Source organism: Drosophila suzukii (genome assembly GCF_043229965.1).
Source record: "Drosophila suzukii chromosome 2 unlocalized genomic scaffold, CBGP_Dsuzu_IsoJpt1.0 scf_2c, whole genome shotgun sequence".
Lineage (NCBI taxonomy): Eukaryota > Metazoa > Arthropoda > Insecta > Diptera > Drosophilidae > Drosophila > Drosophila suzukii.
In genome coordinates, this window is record NW_027255896.1 from 31727979 (window position 1) to 31754450 (window position 26472).

General features: G+C 39.0%; 1 protein-coding gene and 1 long non-coding RNA gene across 2 annotated transcripts in view; one reads left to right on the plus strand and one right to left on the minus strand.

Moving 5' to 3' along the window:
• Positions 1 to 26472, plus strand: part of Cpr (Cytochrome P450 reductase) — a 71551-nt gene that overhangs the window by 8027 nt on the left and 37052 nt on the right. The window lies entirely within an intron of this gene.
• LOC139354053 (uncharacterized) lies at positions 4572 to 6734 on the minus strand. Its single transcript, XR_011605156.1, has 3 exons — positions 6531 to 6734; positions 4784 to 4990; positions 4572 to 4721 (listed from the first exon to the last, which is right to left on the minus strand). It is a non-coding gene; the product is annotated as an uncharacterized lncRNA (long non-coding RNA).

Below are 26472 nucleotides of genomic sequence, written 5' to 3' on the forward strand. Positions count from 1 at the left end.
AATACTGATCAAAGAACTATAAAACTCTTTAGTACGGCAAGGATATTTTGTGCCAGCCTCGGCATCTCTGTTGTCTAAAAAATGTTGCAGCATGCTCTAAGTGATATTTGGAGTGACTCAGGGTAGTCTCTTTGTGTTATGACTTGTAAACAGCCCAATAATTATAAACAAACAGTACGAAATTACTCAGATATACAAACAATATTTATTATTTCTTCAGTGCTATCCGCACTCTGCAAGAGTATATAAATGACTGACGTAATGAGAGCCAGAATGCTCTCCGCTCTCAGCAACGCTCGCAGTGACAGGCTGCCACATCCCTGCAATATTTTTCAGCTTCCGCTTCAAGTCCTGCTGCGCATCTGAAGGCTGCTCCACGGAGATATCCGGAATCGATTCGGCTTGCGGTAACTGTGGTGGATTTGTACTAAGTAAGGCTGCCATCCGATTGTTGAGAATAATCGATATCTAAACCAGAACCCCCTGAGATCTTTATAACTTGACTTATATTTCTCAAATACGATTTACCTCCTCCCGATATCTTCACTACGCTTCCATCTATCTGATTTACCAAGACTATTGTATCAAAATAAGGAGTTAACTTGTTAGGAAAAATTACGTTCTTTAGTACTGCTTTATTTCCCCTAGTTTTATTTTCGATTCCGTGGCTCTCCTAGTTTTGCCTGCCACCTCCTTTCCTTTTTCCTTAGTAAAACAAAATAAAATCCCTGTCTCTCTTCAGATTCTCCCACTTACAAATTTTATTGCTATGTATCTAGAATAGTAATCGATGAGACCTAGCAAGTGCTCATTATTTGGCAACGGTCCTAACTAATCAGTGACTACCCATTGGGACTGGATTATCTGGTAAAGATACCATTATACAGTCACGACAATCCTTGAGAAATTTTTCTGCATCCCTGTCAATTTTTGGCCACCATACTTTTGATCTTATTTGCCTTTTTATTGCTGCTTCTCCACGATCTCCCTTATGAGCTAGTGTTAAAACTCTCTGTCATAGTTGTTGGGGGATGATCAAAAGGCTTCCTCTTAATAGAATACTACCAATAATCGACAGCTCCCGGCGAAACGGATAATATGGGCTATCTAGTACTTCCTCGTCACTTGTACTTATTTCGGAAATCTAGGATATATTTAAAGATGTGGGTGTAGAAATTGAAATCATGTGGAATATGTTTTCTTCTCCACCCCAATCAAATGATTTAGTACTTGAAATGTCACGTAAGCGTGAGATCGAGTCAGCAATATTTTTCTTCCCAGATTTATAAATCACCTAAAAACGGTATGCCTGTAGAAGTAATAACCACCTCTCAATTCTAGCAGGAGGCTTAAAAGTTGGTTTAAAAATCGTTTTTAATGGCTTATGGTCAGTTACCAACTCGAATTCCAAATCAGCAACATAGTAATGTAATTTTTCCACGCTCCATACCAATGCCAGACTTTCCTTTTCCGTTTGCGAATATCGTTTCTCAACATCAGAAAGACTCTTACTTGCAAACGATATGATAAATGGATTGTATTCGACATGAAACTGTATTAAGACCGTTCCCAGCGCTACTGGACTGTCATCAGCTATTAAGCAAGTTTTTAACTTAAAATAATATTAATATTAAAATAAAAAGCTCCGGAACTCGTGAAACTCCAATTTTTAATTTGTCAAATGCTTGCGGTTCTATTTGGTTCCACAGAAATTTCTCATCCGCTTCGAGCAACTTTCTCAACGGTTCCGTTGTATCTGCCAAATCTGGCAAGAACCTTCCCACGTACGTGTTTAGGCGAAATATTTTGTTTTCCTTTCTTACCATCTCCACCATTTTGTTGTGTTCCTCCAATGACCTACCAAAGACAATTACATCATCAATATAATTTAATGTACTCGGGCATTTCGCTAATCGTTTCTCCAGCAGTTTTTGAAATATCTCAGGTGCTGAGTAAACACCGCAGAGTAGACGCTTGTATCAATACAGTCCTTGTGGTGTTATAAATTCAGTAATTTCTCGGCTATTTGGATGCAACTCGAGTTATTGATAAGCACTTTTCAAATCCAGTTGAGAAAAATACTTAGCGTACTTAAGGTTCGTTAAAAACGACTTGAATGTTGGTAATGGAATGTAAAGAGTAATGATTCTTTCTCTTTATCATTATTTGATAATAGGGTCACCGGCTTGAAAAGCGCTACTCTTAAGAACTGTAATTTTTTATTGTCCATTATTTTAAAAGATTCCATTGAGATTGTGTCAAAGATCTTTTCGCTCAGTGTCACTTTGTGTTGGCTGATAATTAGTATACCGGCTTCTTTTTCAAGCCTTTGAAAGAACGGACCTAAGTCGAAAATTTCATTAGCGTACATATCGCTAACATAAATTCTTGCTATAACTTTTTTTACATGCTTTAGTAAGCATAGTGAATCTGTTATTCGCAAGGGACTACTTTTCGTACCTCGTCATTTACAACGACTTCGTATACTTGGGCTAAGAAGCTTTATTTAGATTTTGCCTAGGCAAATCTATTTGTTCTTTTCCTCCGCAGGAATTTTTCTGTTTACTTAGGTTTCTGGTAGCGACTCTCAAAATTGTATTATTCGTTTGAATATTTTTTAAGTCCATTATAGTTATTCTTGAAAGCGCGTCGGCTATATGGTTGTCTTTTCCCTTAAGATATTCCACAGTAAAATCATATTCTGCTAAGTCTAATCTCATTCGTGTTAGATTTGAGAACGGGTTTGTCATTGAAAATAAGTAAGTTAATGGTCTATGTCTGTTTTGACTGTGAAATGTCTTCCATAAATATATGGTCGAAAATAATTTATCGCCCAGTGGATAGCTGCTAACTCCTGTTCATATGTATTTTTGTTGCTTTTTCCTTTTGTAAATGCAACGAATCTTCTAGCGCTGTCTGCGTCCGTCGGGACTGGGTATTTTTCTATTACATCGTATTTCTTACAGTCAGGCAAAATACCTTTGTCAGTACACTTGTGTCCAATGAAGGTCACTTCGTGTCTGAAAAATGTGCACTTTTCTGGATGCAGTTTAAGGTTGTGTCTCCTACATAAATCGAAAACGTTCGTAAGATGTGTAATCATGTGCTTTTCTGAACAACCGATGACAATTAGGTCATCCGTATACAATAATGCCTGGGAAGGTTCGATACCTGAAAACGCGATTGCCATCATTATTTGGAAAGATCTTGGCGCTATTTTTAAACCATCAGGTAATCGAGTGAAGCGATAGGAGTCATTGCTCGTGGAAAAGGGCGTTATATTTCTAGAAGTTTCTTCGAGTTCTATTTGTTGAAATCCTGACATCAGGTCTAGACATGAAAAGTAATTAGCTTTACCTAATTGGTCAAGAACATCGTCTATTCTTGGTAGTGAAAATTTGTCTGATCAAATTTTTTTGGTTAATTTGGCGGTAATCAATTACTAAACGCCATCTTTCTGTATCGCAATCTGATAATGATTTTTTCGGGACGATTAATAATGGACTGTTGTATTCAGAAAATGAAGGCTCTACTATTTTGTCTTTAGTTAATTTTTCTACTTGCTTTTTCTTCTTCTTTTTGACTGTGGGGAATTCTATAATTCTTTATGTATACCGGTTCACCATCTTTCATTCTTATTTTTTGTTTGTAAAATTTGTTAGTTGATATCGATTCGGATTCTGTTCCGAATATATCTGTGTATTTTGTGCATAATTCTTTAAGTATTTCTTTGAGCTGAGGTGGAACATTTTGGTTCAGTTTGTCTAAGATTTCTTCTTGGTTTACATTTTTATTAGATTTAACTATGTTGTAATCATCCAATGGTTCAACTTTAAGTGTATTTAGTTGAATGATTGCAGTTTTTTTTGTTGTATTCAAAATTCGGACAAAAATGTTTTTAGAATCTGCTATGGAATTTCCAATTGTTTACGTCAAAAGGGCGATTAATTTCAGGAGGCCGCGTCGAGCGGCAGTTTTATCCAGATGTCTACATCTGTCGCGCTCGCACTGCCGTCCGCTCTCCCTCTCCATCTCTTCCCTAAGTCTCCGCCCTGCTCTGGAGCGCTTAAGTTAAGTTAGGCTTAAGGACTTCTCTTTTCCAAGTGAACCAATAAACATCTATGCACGTCGCGTAAAAACCCCAAAGCACCCCCGTGTTTTTTGCGTACCATTCGTTATTGTGACTTCAGCTATTTTCAACACATTTTGGTTCTTCGAGCCGGATTTCTAAATCTTTGGATTTTCCTCTCCTGGAGTTTCCTTTGATTTTTCCTAGCAGGCTTGAACCGCTCCAGATAAGTGCCACTTACTAAAAATTGCCGGTCATACAGCCAATTTTTCGAACCCTATTTCGACCAACTTTTTCTGTATGATATATAGTCTAAATACAAAGTAATTCGACGCAACGACATTGAATATACATATTTGAATTCCGTTACTTGTGCCCGACAATATTCCAGTTTCCTTTGCCCACAATTGTACACTTGAAACAATTCCAGTAGATATTTCAGTGCTACTATTCAAGTAAAGTATTTCTCAAATATATTTTCAATTCCAATTGTGTGTAAAATATAACTCAGCCACGGTAAAAAAGTCCCGATCATAACATTTATTTTTTTTTACTGTGTTCCAGCTGCTTGTGTATATTTACATAAATATTCGAATACAGTCCACTCTAACTACTCTTTCTAATACAGTCCACTCCAACTACGTTGCTCGACCTACAAATACGGCTAAATTAATTCTAAAATTAAAAAGAAAGTTACAATATCCACCAACTTACTTTAGCAAATCGTTTGCAATTTAGTTGTGCAGGTGACAAACAAAAGCACCGAGGCCAGTATCCGCCTCAGTTCCACACATCATTTCGTCCTATTCAGCGCAAGTTTCCGTACAAAAAGTCCCTCCTAAGAATACTCCAATATTGGGTTCCATACCCTGCCTTGAATGGCAGTCGTACTCGAGGTATTAAATCCTACCAATGCCGAGTCTGCCAAATGAATGTTTACGTCAAAAGGGCGTCTAATTTCAGGAGGCAGTGTCGAGCGGCAGTTTTATCCAGATGTCTACATCTCGCGCGCTTGCACTGCCGTCCGCTCTCTCTCTCCATCTCTCCCCTAAGTCTCCGCTTCGCTCTGGAACGCTTTAGTTAAGTTAGGCTTAAGGAGTTCTCTTTTCCAAGTGAACCAATAAACATCTATGCACGTCGCGTAAAAACCCCAAAGTACCCCCGTGTTTTTTGCGTACCATTCGTTCTTGGGACTTCAGCTATTTTCAACGGTCAAGTCACCCCGCCCCAACACCAATGAATACTCCATTTTGGATTTCTTGGTTTGGTATTAATATATACCTGGTTGCTGAATTTATAGCGATTTTTCGGACGACTTCGGATCTTGCTGGTAGAGTTGTCAAATTATTTTTGAGTGTATGGTTAATTGGAATATTAATGGGATTATAGAGGTTATCTGGTGTCAGTATGAGCCAATCATTTTCTGGTTTTAAACCTATTTGACAATTGTAATTTTTCAGAAAATCTATGCCAATAATTCCATCACATGGAATAGGAAAATTTGATGCTACTATATGAAAATTATGCGGTATAGCATAGTTGCTTGAAAGAAGTTCTATTGATACTAATCCTTTTGAGTTGGTTGTTCCCTCACCAACACCTGATATTTGGGTAATATTTTTATAGTCAACATTGTTAAATGAGTCTGAAATTTCTTTTATTAAAGAGATGTCTGCACCTGTATCAACTAATAATGTGTATTATTTATTTGTGTGTTCATTTTTAAGTGAAACAAAAAGCTTGAAGTTTAGGTTGTAGTGTGAACCGTATTTTTACTGTGTTTTTTATCTTAAGGGTTTTTATTGGTTTTCCGACGTGGTTTGTACCTGTCGGACATTATTATTGTTTTGTCTGTTTGTGCTTGTATTGTTATTGTATCTGTTGATATTGGTGTTTTTACCACGGTTGTTTCCTCTATATTACCACGACCTCTATAATTGTTGTTGGTCTGATTATTATAGTTTCGGTTATAACCGTTATTTTGGTTATAGCCATTATTTTGGTAATATCCGTTATACTGATAATTACCTCGGTTATTACCTCTACCGCTGTAAGTATTTCTGAAACTGTTACCGCGATAGTTGTTTCCTCTTTGTGTGTACAATATTGAGTTCGCATTGTCCGTCATTTCAGTACTGCATTGTATCTACTTAGAGACGGCTTTATTCATAGTTTAGAAGTTAGGTTAGGTTAGGTAGGAGTGGTTAGAGATTAGATACTAATCCCCACACTTAGGCCACACTGGGCCCCATGTGATACCACGTGATCTCTGTGCAGATCCTTTTCCCTAGCTCATGGAGTATTTGTTTTCGCGAAGTAGTTTGTTCTTCTTAGGAAACATAAGTTTTTTAATGTTTACGCCTTGAATGGCCGCATGGTTCGGAAGTGTGCAGCTTCCTAGGGTTTGAAAGCGCTTTATGTTATGCGCTGGGCAGAAGCATAGGAGGTGTTCGATGCTCACCTCTTCGTCTATTTGTTTTCAGCTGCGGCAGAAGTCGTGGTTATTGAGTCCCAGCCTGTGCGCATGAGTCGCAAGAAGTCAATGGCCCGTGAGGGCATTTAGGAGAGTTGAGATGTCATCCCTACTACATTGTAGGAGAGTTTTAGTTATTTTCGAGTTGTAATTTGGCCACGTGAGTCTAGAATTGTGGCATGTTGAGATTTAGTTTCAACGGTTGATGGAGAGGGTGTACAGTCTCTGCCTGAGATGGGGTTGCAGGTAGCCATGGGCATACCAACCCTTGTCTTGCTAGCTCGTCTGCTATGCAGTTGCCCTCAATATTACGGTGTCCAGGCACCCAGATGAGTTTGATTCTCAGATGAGTGGCCATCTCATTAAGAGATTTTCGGCATTCAGAGATAGCTTTTGAGTTTGTTGTGTAGGAGTCGAGGGCCCTGAGCGCTGCTTGACTATCCGAAAAGATGAAAGTGTCTATGTCGTGATGTTCTGATGTGTCCAGGTGGGACATGGCTTCCTGAATTGCCATGACTTCCGCTTGGAAAACACTACATTGGTCTGGTAGACGGAATGAGATTTGTAAGTCCAGTTCGGGAGAAATATAATTCTGTCTTTTTTGGGTTAACTTCCAATCCACATTCCGCTGTCCACCTAGAGAGGGTGTATAGGGCTATCTCCATCAGGTTGCAAAGAGTTTGAGGAAATTTACCCTGCAGTATGATAACCACGTCATCCGCGTTGGCTACCACGTTAGTGCCCGCTTCGTCTAGAAGTGACAGTAGTTTTTTGACCACTATAACCCATAAAAGAGGTGAGAGTACCCTTCCTTCTGAAATTCCTCTGCTGACATTCCTGATCGAGTGGGCTGATCCCACAGTGGAGTACACTACTCTGCTGGTAAGCATGGTGTGTATGAGTCCCACTATGGGCCACTCAGTGCCCAGTTCAGTCATAGCGCCAGTAATAGCCGTTGGGGTGACTTTGTTGAAGGCGCCTTCTATGTCTAGAAACGCTGCTAGAAAGTAGAGAGTGGAGGGCGGTATTTGTTGATCTGCCTTTACGGTACGCGTGCTGTGCGTCGGAGAGTCCGCTTGGGTTGATGGTTAGCCTGATATGGGTGTCAATTATCCTTTCAATGGTCTTCAACAAGAAGGATGAGAGACTTATCGGGCGGAAGTCGTTTGGGTTGGTGTGGGAGGGTTTGCCGGTTTTTGGGTATTAAACCTTGTTGGAATGTGGTTTATAGCAAGGCAGCCGTGGAAGATGGCTGTCAGCCAGGGTAGGGAAATATCTAGTGTCCGTTGTAGCTGGGCCGGGAAGAACCCGTCCGGGCCGGCGGGCTTAAAGGAGTTAATAGATCACTTAATGCGGTCAGGGTTCGAGATGTTGTCTATGCTCTGGTCGTCAAGGTTCTTCTCTATGTAGAGGTCCTGCACTAGAGCTGTAAAAACATCGATAGTGCCTCTACTCGATGTTTTCGATAGTGATAGTCCAAACCATCGATATTTTCGATAGGATCAATCGAACTATTATTTAATTTTTTATTTTGTATTTTAAGCCTATTTGCTTTCAATTTTTTAATTGCGAGGTATTAAACACACATAAAAACAAATAGGTTAAAAATTTAAAAGATTTTGATTCTAATAATTACTTACATTTTTTTTTATTCATAAGTTAGAAAACTTAAAAATTCTCGTATGCTTTAAAAAGTCGTTATAAGCCATTATCGTTTGCCTTCTGATGCTAAAATCGAGAACATTAAAACTATTAATGAAAAACCAAGCACATTTCATAAACATGTTTTTTTTATTGATTATAATTATAAGCGAAAACATGATTATAAATTAAAGTTAAGAACCAGTTAAGATAATAATGATTATAATGAAATTAACAAAAGAGAGATCAACCGTTCCTCGGGAATTACATGATATTGATATAGTTGATTATAAATTAAATAAAGTTAAGAACTACTTGAGATTGTAATGAATATAATGAGATTAACAAAAGAGAGATCATCCGTTCCTCGGGAATTGTTGTTGATTACGAATTAAACAAAGAAATCGTTTGATAAAAAATAAAAAACCAAGTTTAGATAATCCACAAAAAATTTAATTCAGCAGCCACTGATTTTTGTTAAGCATAAGGAGCGTGTTTAAATGCTTTGGCTTCAAATAAGTTCGTCTATCCGATATAATTTGACCGGCTCTACTCTCCGATTCGGTAGATGAAGCCGGGATGCAGAGGTACCGCTTGACGACTTCAGCCAAGCTTGGGTATTCCAAGAAATGAGTCTGTAGATAAGAAAACGGATACATACATATATAATTTTTAAACATTTTATATAATTTGAAAAATATTGTTTTTATTAATTACCTTCCAATACGTAAGAGGATCCAGAGACTGCATAGAGTTAGGCTTCTCTGTGTACTGCCTAAGTGCCAAGATTGAGTCCACCCTCTTGTTTTTGATTTTAGTTTGACATTTTTCTTGAACGTACCCAATTAGGGACAATCCGTCGACCTCTATTTGTAATTGTTAGCTCATCCTCTAACGCCTTCATGGCCTCCGCGGCGTTGAAAGGACTTCTAAAGGCCTCCTTCTTAAATCTCGGATCCAACATAGTGGCAATCGTAGTTACCGTCCTTTTCTCGAACTGAAACAATCGAGCTTCAACTCCTTTCTTTAATAATTCACAGACTTCAAGTCCTTCTGTGGTTTGCAATTTGGTTGTAATTTTTTCTAGGTTTAAGTACAATCCGCACGCCACCAGTATTAATAAAGAAATTGTCACCTTTGTATCGCCAGAGACATAATGCGTAGCATCGTCAAAAATTTTTAAAAGCTGACTGACGTCAGCAGGTCTATTTTATCTGCATTTAACATCTGCTCCGACTTCGGAGTATTTAACAGAACACCAATGGTTTCTTTGGCTTAGTCGTTGTACTGACGTCGTTGTTGTTGTCATCTATTAAACAAAACACATATACGTACACTAATGAATTATATTGATATACCTGTTCTTGTTGCCAAAAACTTGCCCATTTTTCACTTTTCATAAATTTTTCGTTTTTTCTGGAACCACGCTTCTGCAACTAGTGATGTTAAATAAACGCGATACATCGATGGTGGAAAAAAATCGAGGTATCGCGCAGCCCAGCCACTATCGATATTACTATCGATGTTTTTACAGCTCTATCTTGCACTACTTGGGTGTTTTTAGGGAAGTGGGCGTCTGTCTTACAGGAGTTCAAGGGTTTCCTGACTGTTTTCCGGCCTGCTGTCAGCATTGGTTTTTAGGTAGCCAATATTGCTGGAGATTTTGCAAAAATTCTTCTGAATGGATGCTTCCGCAGTAAATTCTATGCTCCTACAGAAATTAGCCCCTGCTCTTCGCTTTAATATTCTTATTTCCTTTTTGTATAGGCTTAGCTTCGTATGGTTTAAGTTCCAGGAAGTTTCGCTATTGTTGTATTTAGCTCTATTGAAGTAAGTTCTATACTCTCTTTTAAGGTTCACCAGGGTTGTATTTCACCATGGCGGTTTGTGATTTGCTTTGACTGTTCTGCAAGCCCCTTTTTTTGAGCCTTACCGCAGATGTCAGTGAAAGTATTAACTAGGTTTTCTAATTCTGAGTTGTTGTGTTGTGGTGTTTGGTAGTGGCCCGACAAAGTCGTGAGCCAGATAGAATGATGCTATGGTGTGATGAGTGTGTTCGTTTAGCTCCAGTCTGACCGTGGTGAGGTCGCCTTCGCTAAACTGTGGAATAGGATAAGCGTTAATGTGTGTCTTTGTAAGAATGTAGGTTCTGGTTTTACCCTTGCCCTTGGTGTAGAACAGCTTGTATAGGGGGGTTGATAAGCCACAGATGTTGTTACCAACAATCCATGGCTGTCAAATGAGGACTACGTCTATATTGCCTGTTGCCAGGCGGATAAGGAGGGCAGCGGATGCTGCACAGGGAGCCGGTTGTCTGCCGCTAGCTTGTCCGTGTCGTAGATGCGAAGTTGCACCTTGTCGAGCCCGTAATTCAGCCGGTTCTGTTCCGCTGCGATGGGTTCCAAGCAGGACTGGTTCAGGAGGATTACCACGTTCATGGTGACGCGCTCGGTTTTCTCCACCTTAACCACCTTTCAACCATCTGTCGGAAGCTTCGGGTTGAAACTGGTCAGCAGGCTGAGGATAGCCCCTGGCTCCGAGGGTTCCGACGGCAGAAACACCCTCGCTCTCGGTCGAGACGGGATGTCTGCAGCCTCGCAATCTGCCAGCTTGGACCCGGGGTAGACCTCGCCGACCTTAGTGATGGCAGCCTTGTAAAGTGCTGCCGATCTCTCGTCTTCACAGGCGATCAACTTTACCTTGCTGTGGTACCACCATTCATCTGTGCGGACCTGGGTTCTCGTCTAGCACTTTTAAGGCCACTAACGCAAGGGCCTGTCTAACCAGACCCCATTGGTTCCTAGGGATTCTTCCGCCTTCATCGCTCTGGTCGATGACGCCAATGATCTTCCAATTCTTTACTACTTCCGCAAAGGATCTCGACCATGTGCCGCAGTTGGTATCTTGGCCTTCTTGCGCGGTTTCCATCGACCTCTCGCTGGTTGCTGGGCTGGTGGTCATAGCGATGTCGAAGGCTGGGATTACCGCCTTTGCCCAGGCTATGTCTTCTTGGATTTTTTGGTAATCCAATATCGACGTTCGATCCTTACTTATGGGGTTGGTGGCCAGCCTGGTTAGGTGGTGCCCTCTTGAACTCCTTTGCCCTGGTGCTCGCCACAAGACCGGCTTTGGCGCTCCCCTCAGGTTGGAGTAGCTGGTTAGCCACTCCTACGCTGGTGGGAGACTTGGGCTGGTCTTTTTGGTGTATTGGGCTTACACGGCTGCGTTGTTCGCTGGCCTTGGCGGGGGTTGAAGTCACGTGGACTTGGGCTTTCGGAGCAGTGTTCTTTCTCGTCTTATCGTCGCTGCTTGCGACTTCCGACTTTTTAAGAGTGTCGGTCTCTTGTTTGGTGTTGTTGTTGCTTTTTTTGTTGTTAAATTTCTCCTTACTTAAATCCCACGAGCTGCAGAGAAGAGACAGGTTCACCCGGGCAGAGATTCGCTCTAGCCGGGTAAGGCTGACTTAGAACAGGCGGTCGCCACTTGCCTGAGCTCACCGTTTGAGCCCGATAACTCGGGCTCCCAGCCAGATTGACTCTCGGCACGGTACGAGTGTCACCTTAGTCCAGCCCGGGGTGAGATGAGTGTTTTGTGTGGGTAGGGAACGTGTGAGTAGGGGGTGAGTATGAGCTATTTGTCGGAGGCGGCAGCACAAGCGCGACGTCGGTACTGCTACGGCGCAGATACCCGCTGACTGTCCGGGGATACTTATTTACGCTTAATGTTGGGGACTTGGCGGTAGCCGGGCCGTGTTCTACTTCCACGCTTATTCGTAGCTGCCCTGGAGAACCAGGGCACTCGCTATTCGCAACCTGCGACCCGTTCGGTAGCCTTCAGCTTGGCGCCCTCCGAGCTGTCCCACTAACTCTTTGGCCGAAGTTGAGAAGTTGCTTGCCTCTAAAATTGCTTTTAGGCGGCCATGCTCACAATGTTCAACCATTGTGGTGATAACTTCCTTTGTGCTGAATTTGTCAGCGTGTTCGGCTAGTAGGCCTTCGTCAATGTACGAAGCTTCAAGGAGCTTTTGTAAGTTGTCTATTTCTGTTGTAAATTTCTCGGCTGTCTAGCCTTTCTGGCTTCTTTTCGTCATTTTGGCTTTGACTACGTCGGATGTTTTGCCGACTATAGTGTCTTGCTATTTTTTTATTATTGAATTTATTGTTAATTCAATCTGTACTTTGAATAGTGTAGATCATATAATTTTTGATTTAATGATTTCTACAGCCAAATCTTCGAATGTGCCTTTAGTCAAGATAACCAACTTCAAAGCTGTTATAAATCTTTGAAGGTGTATCTTTTGCCCATTAAATTCCGGGATGGCATTCGAGATATCTTTTATATATGCCCATTGGACTGCTGGATCTGCCATTATGTTGTCTTTTATGTCTGGCACGCTTGTATCTGATTCTATATCTTCTTCTTCTTCTGCTTCTGTTACTGTTATAACTGCAAGAATTGATCATGCAGATCTTTTTCTTTTATTTCGCTCGAATCGGAATCTTCAGTTTGCGTTAGGTTATATTTCTTTTTCTATTGTCAAAGGGGTATTTAAAATTGGCGGTATCGATAAATTAAAATTATACCTATCTTTGACAGTTATTAGGTTTGTACGTAACTTGATCAATAACTTTGATAATTTTATTGCTTCCCTGTTTTCATGTACTAGGGTTCTTGCCGTATTGAAAGAATCTACAAGAGTCTTTGCATGTTTCATAATGGTGTCTTTATGTATTGGCCTTTTTTGGTCTATACATTTGTAAGACTTATCAAAGGTGTTCTTTAATTCTCGTATATGGAGAGTTAATTGCTCCCATTCCATACTAAAATTTTTTTCTTTTGTGTATTAATTGTGCATGATTTTTGGCATATTTCCGAGAATACTTTACTGTTTCTTACGGTGAACAGTATTATTGCTTTTGGCGTGCAGTTGCAATGTATAAGCGAGAAAAATCTAGGTTGTACCTATTCATGTATTCATGTTCAAAATCTGAAATTAATAAAGGCTCTGCTCTGTTTTTAACTATGGCTAATACTCTATTCTTAAAATTTGGTTCATTGTCAATAGTATTTCTAACGCAGTCTTGTATATTCATTTTTAGTTTTTAATAATTTTTATTTATTTTTCAAAAGGGACATTTTCTTAGACAACATTTAATTTTCTCTTTTTGATATGTCACTGTGTACATATACATATATTGTATTTTATTTTTATTTCAAAACATATTTTTATAACAATTGTTTGTGCTTTATTAATTTAGATCTTATCCAGATCGTTATCCTGACTTCTGTTTATGACCCTTTTTGTTACACACCTATTGTGGTACATATAGGCTTTATACAAAATGTATGCACTCATAATGAAAACAATTATTGACAATAATATGTTGTTATTTCGGTATCAATAGTTTTTGATTCGATTTTATTAATTACGTTAGCAGTGCAGTCCACTGTTTTAGTGTCAATTAAACCCATTTTGGGTATTATTTCTGTAATGTATTTAAATTCTGTTTTTGATATTGCGTTACTGTTTGTTTATATTCATATTAAATTCTTTCTTTCTTTTTTTTTACTCATCTAACTCTCTATACGTATTCTCTAGTACTTTCTTAATTTTTACGTTTTCCTCCCAGTGTACTGGGGTGGTTTTTTCAGCATATAGCTGCCTATATAATTCCTCTATCTTTAGATTTAGGAAGTTTTTCTGACCTCCTCTCTTTTTTTTTCTTATTAGTTTTTGTTGCAATAGCCATTTATAGTTAATTTTATTTTTAATTTTCTGGAGATATATATGTAAAAAGTTTTACATGTATCCCTACCTGGGTAAAAAAATATTTAGACCCGCAGCTAGAAACTGCCTGGTCTGTACAATTTGTATTAATTATAAATTGCATGCAGGTGATATCTCTATGCAAAGATATATATATAAAAAAGAATTATAGCTGTGCGCTCTTGGAAGCGCTGTCGGATCACTGTTCCGTAGTCCGGCTTGGCTCGCTGAACGGGGCCGGTGCTGGCTGCATGCTACTTCTCCATTGACTTCACTGTTAGGGCACTGGTGCTGGCTGCACAGGCTGCTACTAGTCTAGTGACTTCACTATTAGGGCACCAATGCTGGCACAGGTGCATTAACAAAATTATGATTCCAGGGGTCCTCTGAAGTCGCTGGGTTACCTCTTTTTCATTTAGGGAAGGTTTTTTTTGGGTAGGTGGTTTATTAATTGTTTGTTCCAATGTGGTCTTAGTTTCTTTTGAGTGAGTAGACGTGTTAGGAATTTTTTTGACTTCTATCAAAAAAATTGAGCCCAGCTTGTATCTTTTGAACCGTCGACCATGCGTGTGCTTGAATTTTTGCATAGAGTAACCATTTCGGATGCGCTATTCCTTGCTTTAACTTTTTGTTTTTGCACGCCGCGTTTCTTTCCCGTCACATCACTCAACTCACTCAGATCTTTTTTTGTTGTAACTGTGTCCAGATTTTTTTTTTTTGTGTAGTTCTTTATAGATCTTCCAAGCTCAATGCCACGGTCGCTATATAAAAGGTAATCTCTAAGTCATCCATTTGTAGTTCTGGTAGCAAGGATCAGACTTAATCGCTCGCTCAAATTCTTTTATTGAATGCTCTTTAATTATATTACATTGGCGCATATAGCTAACGATCGCTCAGCTATGCTTATGTATAATTGAGTATATATATGGAAGGCTGACGGAGGGTCGCCGCGGGAGAGAGAGGTACTATGTTCACTTGGAGACATAGCGGTCGCGCTGTGGTCAAAAGCTACAATGTGTTTGTACTTATATTAGTGTGCATTCGATATGTGAACATACTACAGTAATTTTCCCGTTGGATTGCTTTATTTGCTTGGCGCATATCAATACACTGCCTTATATTCCCATCACCTTTGAATGCGATAACTATTGGAGAAATCCGATCACTCGGTTTATGTACTGGCTCTATGATATCTTGAGATAAAGCCAATTCTAGATCTTCTTTTACCTTGTCCTCAATGGCGACTGGGATGCGTCGCATTGGTTGCTTCACGGGTCTAGCATGTGGACCAATTGACAGACTAATAGATACAGTATTCCACTTTGGAAAAGTTTCCAACTTTTCGACTCTATAGCTATGCCCAGACTCAACACGTTGAGTTTTATGGCTGTTTCCCGACCAAGCAGCGATTACCTACCCTTTTTTTATTACATAAAAGGTTGCAATAACTGCAATTGGTGCTTCAAACACACATGAAATCTGTAACAACTGATCCGCAGCATATGCCCGAAATTAATTTGTCGACTCAGTTCGCAGATTTAATATGGATGCGCCTTTTTCTTGTAGATAGTTCGAATCATCCTGACTCAATAAGTTATACTTGGATCCGGAATCGATGACTACGGTAATTGGAAAACCACCAGCTCGGCAAGAAATAACTTCGCCCATGTCACATTAATTCGCAACTCGGAAACAGGGATTGTGAAATTGTTGACCGCCACTCACTGCTCGGACCGGTGCCTCATCTTCATAGCGCCGCTTTGTGTCTCCTCGATGATTTCCGCCTGATCTCTTTACAGTAGTCCGACATCCCGTAGCAAAGTGCCTGACTTTGAAACATATGATACAATTCTTATTTTTCGCTGGACAAAGCAAACTATTTGAATAATGATAATTTCGGCACTCCACGTTGGGGTTGTTCCACTTAGCCGTGCGCGATGCAATTTTATTGACCATAGAGCCTGAGCATCCATTCGATGACGTTGATGACATTGATTACGTGTGCTTGCTCACCTGTTCCTCAATTAGACAAACAGATATGACTCCATCCAAGGACTATTCAGTTGGCAGCAACTTTTTCTTCAACTCAGCCGGTGCCCAAGAATCAATTAGTTTATCCTTGAGACAGATCTCTTCTATTTCTGTTTTGGAAGTACCAAAATTACACTTCCTTACCTGCTGACGCAATCTTATAAGAAACTCGGTGAAACATTCTCCATCCCGAGGAATCATGCCACGGTACAAATGTCGCTCAAATACCGAATTGCGTATCGGCGAAAAATATGCATTTAATTTATCCACCAATGGGGTGGAGACATCGTTACGCTCCTCTTGAATATAATGAGCCATCGCTCCTGTCATGTTATAAACAATAGACTGAAGTTGTGAGCCTCCCAAAAGCAGAAGCTTATTGGGCTTTCTTAACCCATTCAGTACTTAATAAAAATGACAAATTTTTGTAAAAATCAATTTTTTAAACATTTTTTCTTGTCTTGAACCTAAAATTTTTTGATTCCAAAAATTTTTACAAACAAAATTAATAGTAAATGCAAAAATCGTTTTGCTTATAATTTTTTTGATTATTATGATTAATAAAACTAATAAAAATGATATTTTTAAGCAAAAAAAAATTAAAAACATATATATTAATTATAGCTTGAGTTTTTTGTAAAAAAAACTTATAATGGTTACGGTCTGTTAACAAAGACCATACAAATTGCAAATCAATCACTCAGAGTCTGAGTAACAACCCCTTTTTTTTCGTTCGTGCTCTCAGTCTCTGGTTTTCAGTAGACCGTAACATACGAATCGGACCCTTTCTGTCCGCTCGGTTCCAACTAAACCTTTTGTTGTCATTCATGTATTCAACGTCAGTAAGAGAGCCAGATCAGGTCTTTATTTATTTATTCAAATAGTCGGATGGGCGATTAAGGCACTTACCCTGAGTAAGATGTTATATCTCGAAACAGGACTGTCCGCGCTGCATATTTTTCCAGCTGTAATGAATTTCAGGTATATCCATAAAGTTTTAAGCATGTCCGAATATAGGCTGCAGCGAATTCTAGCCAATTATTTGATGCAGGAACAAGAGCAATGGGTCATAGAATGGATACGCTTGCAGAGACCTACGGTCTGGCGACAGGTCACAAAGGTAGCAATGGGCGAAAAATATTATATTAAAGATGGAAGAAACGTATAGGACTCAGTTCAAAACGAAACTACTTTATTGACGCTTTCACTGGAGAAGATCCGCACCGTTTTCATGGCAGGATAAAAAATTATCCCACTGATCTTTATCCCAAACGTGACAGACAGCGACACTGTGTGTCCGATCTGCAATATGAGGAAGCAGGTAAACATCGTGCACTTTATAGGACTCTGCCCCATATTACGAAGATCCACCTGCTGCATTTTGCAACCGCGGGATGTATGTATACAACACGCTGGATTGGCAATCTTGGTTGACTTTTTACAACTACATCAGCCAGGCACTTAAGTACCAAAACAACATTTTTTGATGGGAGACTTTTAAATACTCTTACGCTTATTCATACGCGGAACTCAGCTCACCTGCTTGGTGAAACGATATGATATCTGGGAAGACCAAGGAATTCAGGTGTATTACACTGAACAGTTTATCTTTTGTCTATTTATTGAAAGGACTTACAATCCTTTTAAATGTACATTTGTAATGCCATTTCCTAAATGTTTTTATACCCTTGCAGAGGGTATTATGATTTCAGTCAGAAGTTTGCAACGCAGTGAAGGAGACGTTTCCGACTTCATAAAGTATATGTCGGATCTTAAATTATGGTAGTCAGTGTAAAAGCATTAAATCAAATGCGTGTACCAAGTGGCAAATCTCGTCTCTGCACTCTAACGGTTGTTTGTTAGTACGCTTTGTTCCGTCTATTCGCCAGGTGGTCAGTATAGTTCGATGCGAACATGAGAAAGAAAGTTGTGAGAGGTTAGAGGTTTGAGAGAGAGATGCGCACTACGATTGTTGTGCGTGTATCCTTGAGCCACTGCGAGAGACAGAGACACAAGTATGCTCGTTGCAGCATTTTCGGGAGGACTTTTTCGGTATGCAAAAAGGCTGGCGCGCATTCTCAAATCGACTGTGGTGTGCTCAAGGATATTCGCCGTATATAATCTGCGCAAAATATGGAAAATCAAATCCATAACCCGACATCAGAAGTGGGATCGGTGCCAACTCCTGCATTTTCTGAAGATCAGTGGCGTACTATTATGGAACTGAAATGTGTAAAGCTATGCAAGCGTCTGTGCGTCCACAAAATCAATTGGTTTTGCCAAAATTTAACCCAGATTTAACTGAAGCCGATGCGACTCAATGGTGTGCAACGGCAAGCATTATTATTGACGAACAGCAGATTGATGGCAGCGCACTTATCATGATGTTGAGTAGTTGCATGCAGGGCAGTGCTTCAGCGTGGCTTGCACAGATCTGCTATCCCGGCATTAATTGGGAGCTGTTTAAAGAACTATTTATACAGCGTTTCGAGGTTAAGGAAACGCCGGCAGCTATGTTCCTGAATCTGCTGAACAGCCGTCCAGCCCACAACGAGTGCCCTGCAGTGTACGCAAGCCGTATGGTGACGTCATTGACCACAAAATGGCGCAATATGAACGCCGAGGAAATAGCTGTATCCACGGTACTTGCGCATATGGCCAATTTTGACAACCGTTTGCAGCGTATGGTGTTTTCGTCAAATGTACAAACTAGAAGTCAACTCCAGATGGAACTGAGAGCATTTACATTTGACAAAAAGCGGAGTGCTGGAAGTACTGATGGTAATAGCGGCTACTGCAAGCGAGCCAAAATCGTATGCCACTTATGCAAGAAACCAGGACTTAAAATGGCGGAGTGTAAATTGAAGCGGTCTGGATCGGAGAATAAGCAGCATCGTGACTTGCAGAATGTGACCTGTTACCGGTGTGGACAACTTGGGCATCTTGCGAATCGGTGCACGAACAATGCAGCTAAATATGGAGCAGTTACTGAGAAGAAATGTAACCAATGTTTTGTGGCTGAGCCAAAAGGAGTTATGACACACCAGGGTGAGATCTTTCCTATTCGCTTTGACTCTGGAGCAGAATGCTCGCTTATGCGAAGTAGTGTTGCCGATAAATTTGATGGCAAACTTATTAATAATATTGTCATAATACGAGGTATTGGCGACGCTGGCATTTCCAGTAAGCTACAAAAACTATCTAAATGCATTATTAATGGAAATATTGTAGAAATACTGTTTCATGTCATACAGATAAGCATCTCACAAATGATATTGTAATTGGTAGGGAAATCCTTAGTCAAGGATACGAAATCATCTTGACACCTGATAAATTTGAATTTGTTAAGTCTAAATCTGTAAACGTCTGTAAAGTATCTGAGCCATCTGCTTTGTTACTTAATGTTGATGCTGAAATGATTGGTAATGACAAGGAAAACTTAATTAAATTACTCAAAGACTATTCAGCTGCATTTATTGATGGAATCCCTTGCACAAAGGTTAATACTGGTGAAATGACTATTAGATTAATTGGTTCAAACAAAACTGTGCAGCGGCGTCCATATCGTCTGAGTCCAAATGAAAAAGAAATTGTACGTGAAAGGATAACAGAATTCTTAAACTGTAACATTATTCGACCTAGTTGCTCTCCCTATGCTAGCCCTATACTCTTGGTTAAAATGAAGAACGGATCCGATCGACTTTACGTTGACTATCGTGAACTGAACAGCAATACTGTTTCTGACAGATATCCCTTACCACTTATCAATGACCAGATTGCTAGACTGGCGAGTGCAAAATATTTTACTTGTCTGGATATGGCTAGTGGATACCATCAGATACCCATTCATCCCGATTCTGTTGATTATACCGCGTTTGTTAAACCTGATGGGCACTAGGAGTATCTGACAATGCCATTTGGCCTCAAGAACCCCCCGTCTGTTTTCCAGCGAGCCATTATAAACGCATTGGGAAATCTTGCATATTCTTATGTAATAGTCTATATGGACGACACAATGGTGGTGTCATCTACCATAGAATTAGGTATGGAAAGATTGAGGATTGTGTTGGATGTATTGACTGCAGCGGGATTCTCTTTTAACATAGCAAAATGTGGATTCTTAAAAACTACTGTACAATACTTGGGGTATGAGGTACGAGCTGGAGAGTTAAGGCCTAATCCGCGAAAAATTCTTGCGTTAAATTCCTTGCCACCACCGCAAACAGTTCGTAGCGTAAGACAGTTTATAGGATTAGCGTCTTATTTTCGAAAATTCGTGCCTCGGTTCTCACAGATTATGAAACCGATATATTCTTTAACTTCGAGTAAAAGTGTGTTTAATTGGAATAACGAGTTGGAAGATATTAGAAAAAATATTATTGCTATCCTTATAAATGAGCCTGTACTTGTTATTTTTGATCCACAACATCCAATAGAGTTACACACAGATGCAAGCTCTTACGGTTATGGTGCAATGTTAATGCATCGACTCAATGGTAGTCCTCATGTAACAGAGTATTTTAGTAAAACTACTTCCCCTGCAGAGTCTAGATACCATTCATACGAATTAGAAACCTTGGCAGTGGTAGAATCCGTTAAACAGTTCCGTCGTTATTTAGTTGGTCGTACGTTTGTAGTGTATACTGACTGTAATTCTCTTAAATCATCGCGGACAAAGATTGATCTGACACCAAGAGTGCATCGTTGGTGGGCGTATCTGCAGTCGTTTGATTTCAAAATCGAATATAGAGAAGGAAAGCGCATGGCGCATGTGGATTTTTTATCGAGAAATCACATTCAGGAAGCCACAAAAGTTAAAAAGTCTTTAGTTCCTGAAAAGCGTGTAAACTTGGCAGAAATCTCAAGTGACTGGCTTGCTGCTGAACAGCGCCAGGATTCTAAAATTACTGATATCATTAACAAACTTAACTCTAAAGAGTTGACAGATGATGTTGCACAGACTTATGTCTTGTTTCGTAAAGTCCAGAGAAATGGAAGAACCCGTTGTTTGCCAGTAGTGCCCCATGCATTTCGATGGTCAGTAACAAATCAAGTGCACGAGTCCATCATGCAATTGGGATGAAAAAAGACTCTTGACAAAACTTACCAATATTATTGGTTTGCTAAGATGAATAAATATGTTAGGAAGTTTGTCGATAGCTGCATTACATGTAAAACTGATAAGGGTTCATCTGGGAAGATACAAGCCGAGTTACATCCAATTCCAAAAGTGAATGCGCCATGGCACACGGTGCATATCGACATCACTGGAAAATTAAGTGGGAAGAATGATCTTAAGGAATACGTGATAGTACAAATTGATGCCTTAACAAAATTTGTTTATTTGTTTCATACTTTAAGATTAGATTCTGACAGTTGTATTCAGGCAATGAAATCATCTATCTCTTTGTTTGGAATACCGCAGCGTATAATAGCTGATCATGGTAGACGTTTTACTAGTGGGAAATTTTCAGAATTTTGTACATCACAGAAGATTAAGCTTCATTTTATAGCTACAGGAGGAAGCCGTGCAAACGGCCAAGTTGAACGTGTGATGAGTACCCTTAAGAATCTACTGTCAGCGGTTGAATCAAGTCACCGATCTTGGCAAGATGCTTTTTGCCTTGAATTGCACAGTTAGTAGTACCACCAAAGCAAGTCCCCTAGAGTTACTTGTCGGCAAGGAGTCTCGTCCTTTAGGTTTGATTCCACCGTATGATACGGAGATGGAGGTAGATAAAGTTAATGCTAGAGATAGGGCAATTGAAAATATGAACAATCAAGCTAGTTACGACAAAATAAGATTCGATAAAAATAAAGCAGCAGTTGAACGACATAAAATTGGAGATTTTGTTTTACTGAAAAATGAAGAACGGCATCAAACTAAATTGGATGTAAAGTTTAAAGGACCATTTTTGGTTAGTGAAGTTCTAGAAGGAGATAGATATATCTTGAAGTCATTGCATAATAAGAGAACTTATAAATATTGTCATGAAGATTTGAGAAAGATGCCAGATGGTTATGTTCCGAGTGAATTGGAGTGCCCGCCCGAAACCTGTTGAAATGGTTATAATATATCCGTGTGAGAGGAAATGTTATGTGAAAACAAAATGTTCATATAGAGTATGGAATGGTTGAAATGAAGTTGCAATAGACTTCGACAAGAACATGTTTGTGAATGGCGGATGTGTTTGAGAATTCGAATGGAAATAACCTGGCGGATGCAAAGTTTATGTATGGTTGATATATGACAATATTTGATTGAAATGTATGAGTTAAAGGTATGGTTTTGAGATTTAAGCTATCTGCGTCATAGAGCAAGCACAAATGAAAGACGAAAGTTGGAACATGGCGTGTGGCGTTCTTGACGGGACTAAGCTCTTAATCAAAAGGAAATCATAGTGACGATAACTAGAGTCGAATTTGGAAATGCTGAGAAGTAAATGAAATGAATTAAATGTTAAAATGAATTTGATTATACAATGAGAATAAGAATTTAAATTTGTTTATAACGTTGTGTAGAATGTAAAATAATGAAAGATTATTAAATAAGAGAAAAATGTTAAGTGTAAGATAATATATCGAATAAATAAATGATGTTCGAAATTGATGAGTAAAAGAAAACACAAGCTATAATCACGGATTTACAAGTCATATCTAAAATATTAAGATTACAGTACACGAGGACGTGTAATTGTCAGAATGGCCGTGTCGGATCTTAAATTATGGTAGTCAGTGTAAAAGCATTAAATCAAATGCGTGTACCAAGTGGCAAATCTCGTCTCTGCACTCTAACGGTTGTTTGTTAGTACGCTTTGTTCCGTCTATTCGCCAGGTGGTCAGTAAGTTCGATGCGAACATGAGAAAGAAAGTTGTGAGAGGTTAGAGGTTTGAGAGAGAGATGCGCACTACGATTGTTGTGCGTTTATCCTTGAGCCACTGCGAGAGACAGAGACACAAGTATGCTCGTTGCAGCATTTTCGGGAGGACTTTTTCGGTATGCAAGAAGGCTGGCGCGCAATCTCAAATCGACTGTGGTGTGCTCAAGGATATTCGCCGTATACAATCTGCGCAAAATATGGAAAATCAAATCCATAACCCGACATATATATATTCTTGATCATCACTAGACAAGTCGATTTAGCCATGTCCGCCTGTCCGTCCGTTTCTACACAAACAAGTCTCTCAGTTTTAAAGCTATCGGTCTGTAACTTTCCCAAAAGTCTTCTTTCTTTTACAGGTAGTATATAAACCAGCCGGATCGGACAACTATATCTTATAGCTCTTATATATCTTATATATAAACCTTATAGGAATAATAGGTAAATTATTTTTTTAAAAGGTGTATCTTTGGTGTTTTTTAACATGTATAATCGGACGACTATATCATATAGCTGACATAGGAACGATCGGAAAATTGGTGTAAAATCGGTGCTTTTTGCCATATCTTATACTATTGGGAATATCATATTTTGTATTTTTAAGAACTTCGAACTAAATTTAATAATTATAACTGCAAGGGTGTACAAACTTCGGCTTGCCGAAGCTAACTTCCTTTCCTGCTATTTTTGATTTTGTGATCCCTTATGTTGTTGCCTCAGGTATTTTATGACAGGCAAATCATTAAAGGGGGAGAAAGAAATAGAGAAAGAGACAGAGAGCGAGAAAAGAAATGAAAGTTATACCCTTGCGAGGGTATTTATTCAGGCAGAATTTTGCAAAGTACTGAAGAAGACGTTTCCGACGACATAGATTAAGTAATATATTTTTGATCAGCATCTGTCGTTCTCCTGACTGTCTGTTAAATACCATTTGCCAGTTCAGTTTAAATGCCTTATATTTTATAGTTATTAAATTTTAGCATTCCAATTGCTGATGATGATAAAAAGCCATGAATAACACTGCAGGGTAGCACCACTAATGGTACCTTAGTGAAATGGGATGGCAAAATTTGAGGTCGCCGTAAAAATACTTTATGTTGGCCGTTAATAGTAACCGACCATAAACCAAAACGAAAATTTTGACTGCGCAGTCTGAATTCCATTCAGAAATTTGGAAAAAGGGATGACCCCTGCGTTTCTTTAGGGCTGCTCCAAAAAATGTTTTAACGAGCTATACGAGAAACACATGCAAGATCAAAAGACCTTTTGCCGAGTATTTACGTGGACCGATGGAATCTCTCATCGGTTGAGCAAGGAGCAAGACAAACCCAATCGAAGTTTTAGGGTTTTCCGGTGACAGCTCCGCATGGAGTACGTTTTTGGGTTTTTTTTTGAACAGCAGGACTTTTAGCGAATCCTGCGAAACCAACGCAATCAATTTAAGACTCTCCCCCTAATACTAATCAGTTCTCTCTAGTGACCTATTTGCCATTTTTTAAGAAGGCCAAATTGCATTTAAAACCCCATCCAAGCATTCTATTTACTTAGACTCTAAACTCCAACAACAGAAACCTTACTACAAACCACTACACAAAAATCACACTTATTTAAATCCCCGGTCACATCAGCATCAGGAAAAACAAAAATGCTGATAAAACAGCTGAAGAACCCCATAAATACTCACCCACCTTTTCCCCAGACAATAACGCCAACGGCACTCCGCAAAACATTTGCCACAAATCCCCAAAACACAATAGGAAAACACAAGTACATTAGTACACCGATTCAGATTAGAACATACCAAATCACTACCACTACATACATATATAGTTCCCTCCTCAATACATTCCGATTTTGCAAAAACTCGCTAATTCACATTTATTATCCAATTAAAACCCCCACAAAACCAACCAACGATAATTTTAGCAAAAATCATCTCTTTCCTTCAAAATACTCAATTTATCTGTACAATTTAAAAACTCAACCTCAATTAGCTGTAGGTAAACATCGTTGTCACCGCATACGAGCTGAAGCCCTTAGTCGCTAGTGCTCTATTTATATAAATAAATGAAATAAAATAGAAGTCTACGTTTAATACCTATTCTCTCAGAATATAGTCGATTTGTGTTCTTCTCGGCCCAAAACTTAAGTTAACTAACACAAAACGTCTACTTATGAAGCGTTGGTCAAAAGAATTCGATGACCCATATACAACAAAATTACTACATTCCTTCTCCGTCCTATTTTGGAATATTCTTCAATTTGGAGTCCAAAATGTCAAGTGCACATTGACCGTATTGAGTCGGTATAAAAAAAATTTCATTCTATTTCCTCTTACGTAGTTTAAAATGCGATTAAAACGGCAGGTTATCTTCTTGCCCGAGTATATTGCTATTGCTTAATTTTTCTAATCTAGTAAGTCGTGGAATAAAAGAATAATTATTAAAAAAAAAAATTGTGTTATTTTTGTTGTATTTTCTTTTAATCTGGGATATAGAAAATTTTACGAATTTAATTTTACACAAATATCACTGAAGCTAGCACCAATCCTTAAAAATTTAACATGGTGTTGCTAACATTGATTATTTCTTATAACTGCAAGGGTATACAAACTTCGGTTTGCCGAAGTTAACTTCCTTTCTGGTTTTGTATAACCTTATCAGAGATGTTTTGATTCCGTACATTTCTTAAAGCTCCTAACCTTTTATATTCCTGTGAGACTAACGTGCAATTAATTAACTAATTTTAGTCTACACGAGCTCTTTCGCGTTTCGTACTTTTATGCATCAACGTTCAACAATAATTTTAATTTAAAATAAAGGAAAATAAAAATGGGTACATAACAAAGCATATGAGATTTGAGCTACCTATGATTTGGGTCGAGCAAAATAATCCCAGTGTGAATCCAGCAATGTAGACCATGACTCCGTCATGACGTACCTTACTCTTTTTTGCATAACCAACTTAATAATATCCCTAAGAATACCCATATTGATAATAAAAACCTGCGATGTCGATAAAGTTTTTGATGCGACTCACCAAAAACCCAGACTAAAATAAGTTAACGACACAGTTCTATTAGTGTGAGCACAACTTCTATGACAACAAAGGCTTGTCTATGCTGCAAACAAATTTCCCAAATTTAGTAAAGTAAAATTGTGAATGCAAAAGGAAAGTCGCGTTTTTGCAGAGCTCCCGAAACAGTTGCTCAAAAAGTCCATTAAGTCCAGAAACATAAACAATTTCTATCGGACTAAAAGCCGCCCGTGTCTGCGATCATTTAGCGGTCAAATCGTGCGTGTAATCTCTATATTTCTGTATAAAAACACTTAAAACACATTTCATTTGGTCGAAAGTGGAAAGATAAAAGAATGGAAACATACACACACATATACTGCAGTGCACATTTACACAAATCACTCAAACTCAAAATATATCAAAACAACAACATAATGAGTGCATCAAAGCGACTAAGGCGTGAAAAGTCGAATGCCGAAATCAAGGTAGCTCGCACATCAGACACACAATTGCTGCAACAAATTGATGCAAAATTCACGAGTCAACGAAAGGTAATCAACATGGAACTGTTGCAGCTGATCGACGATAAATT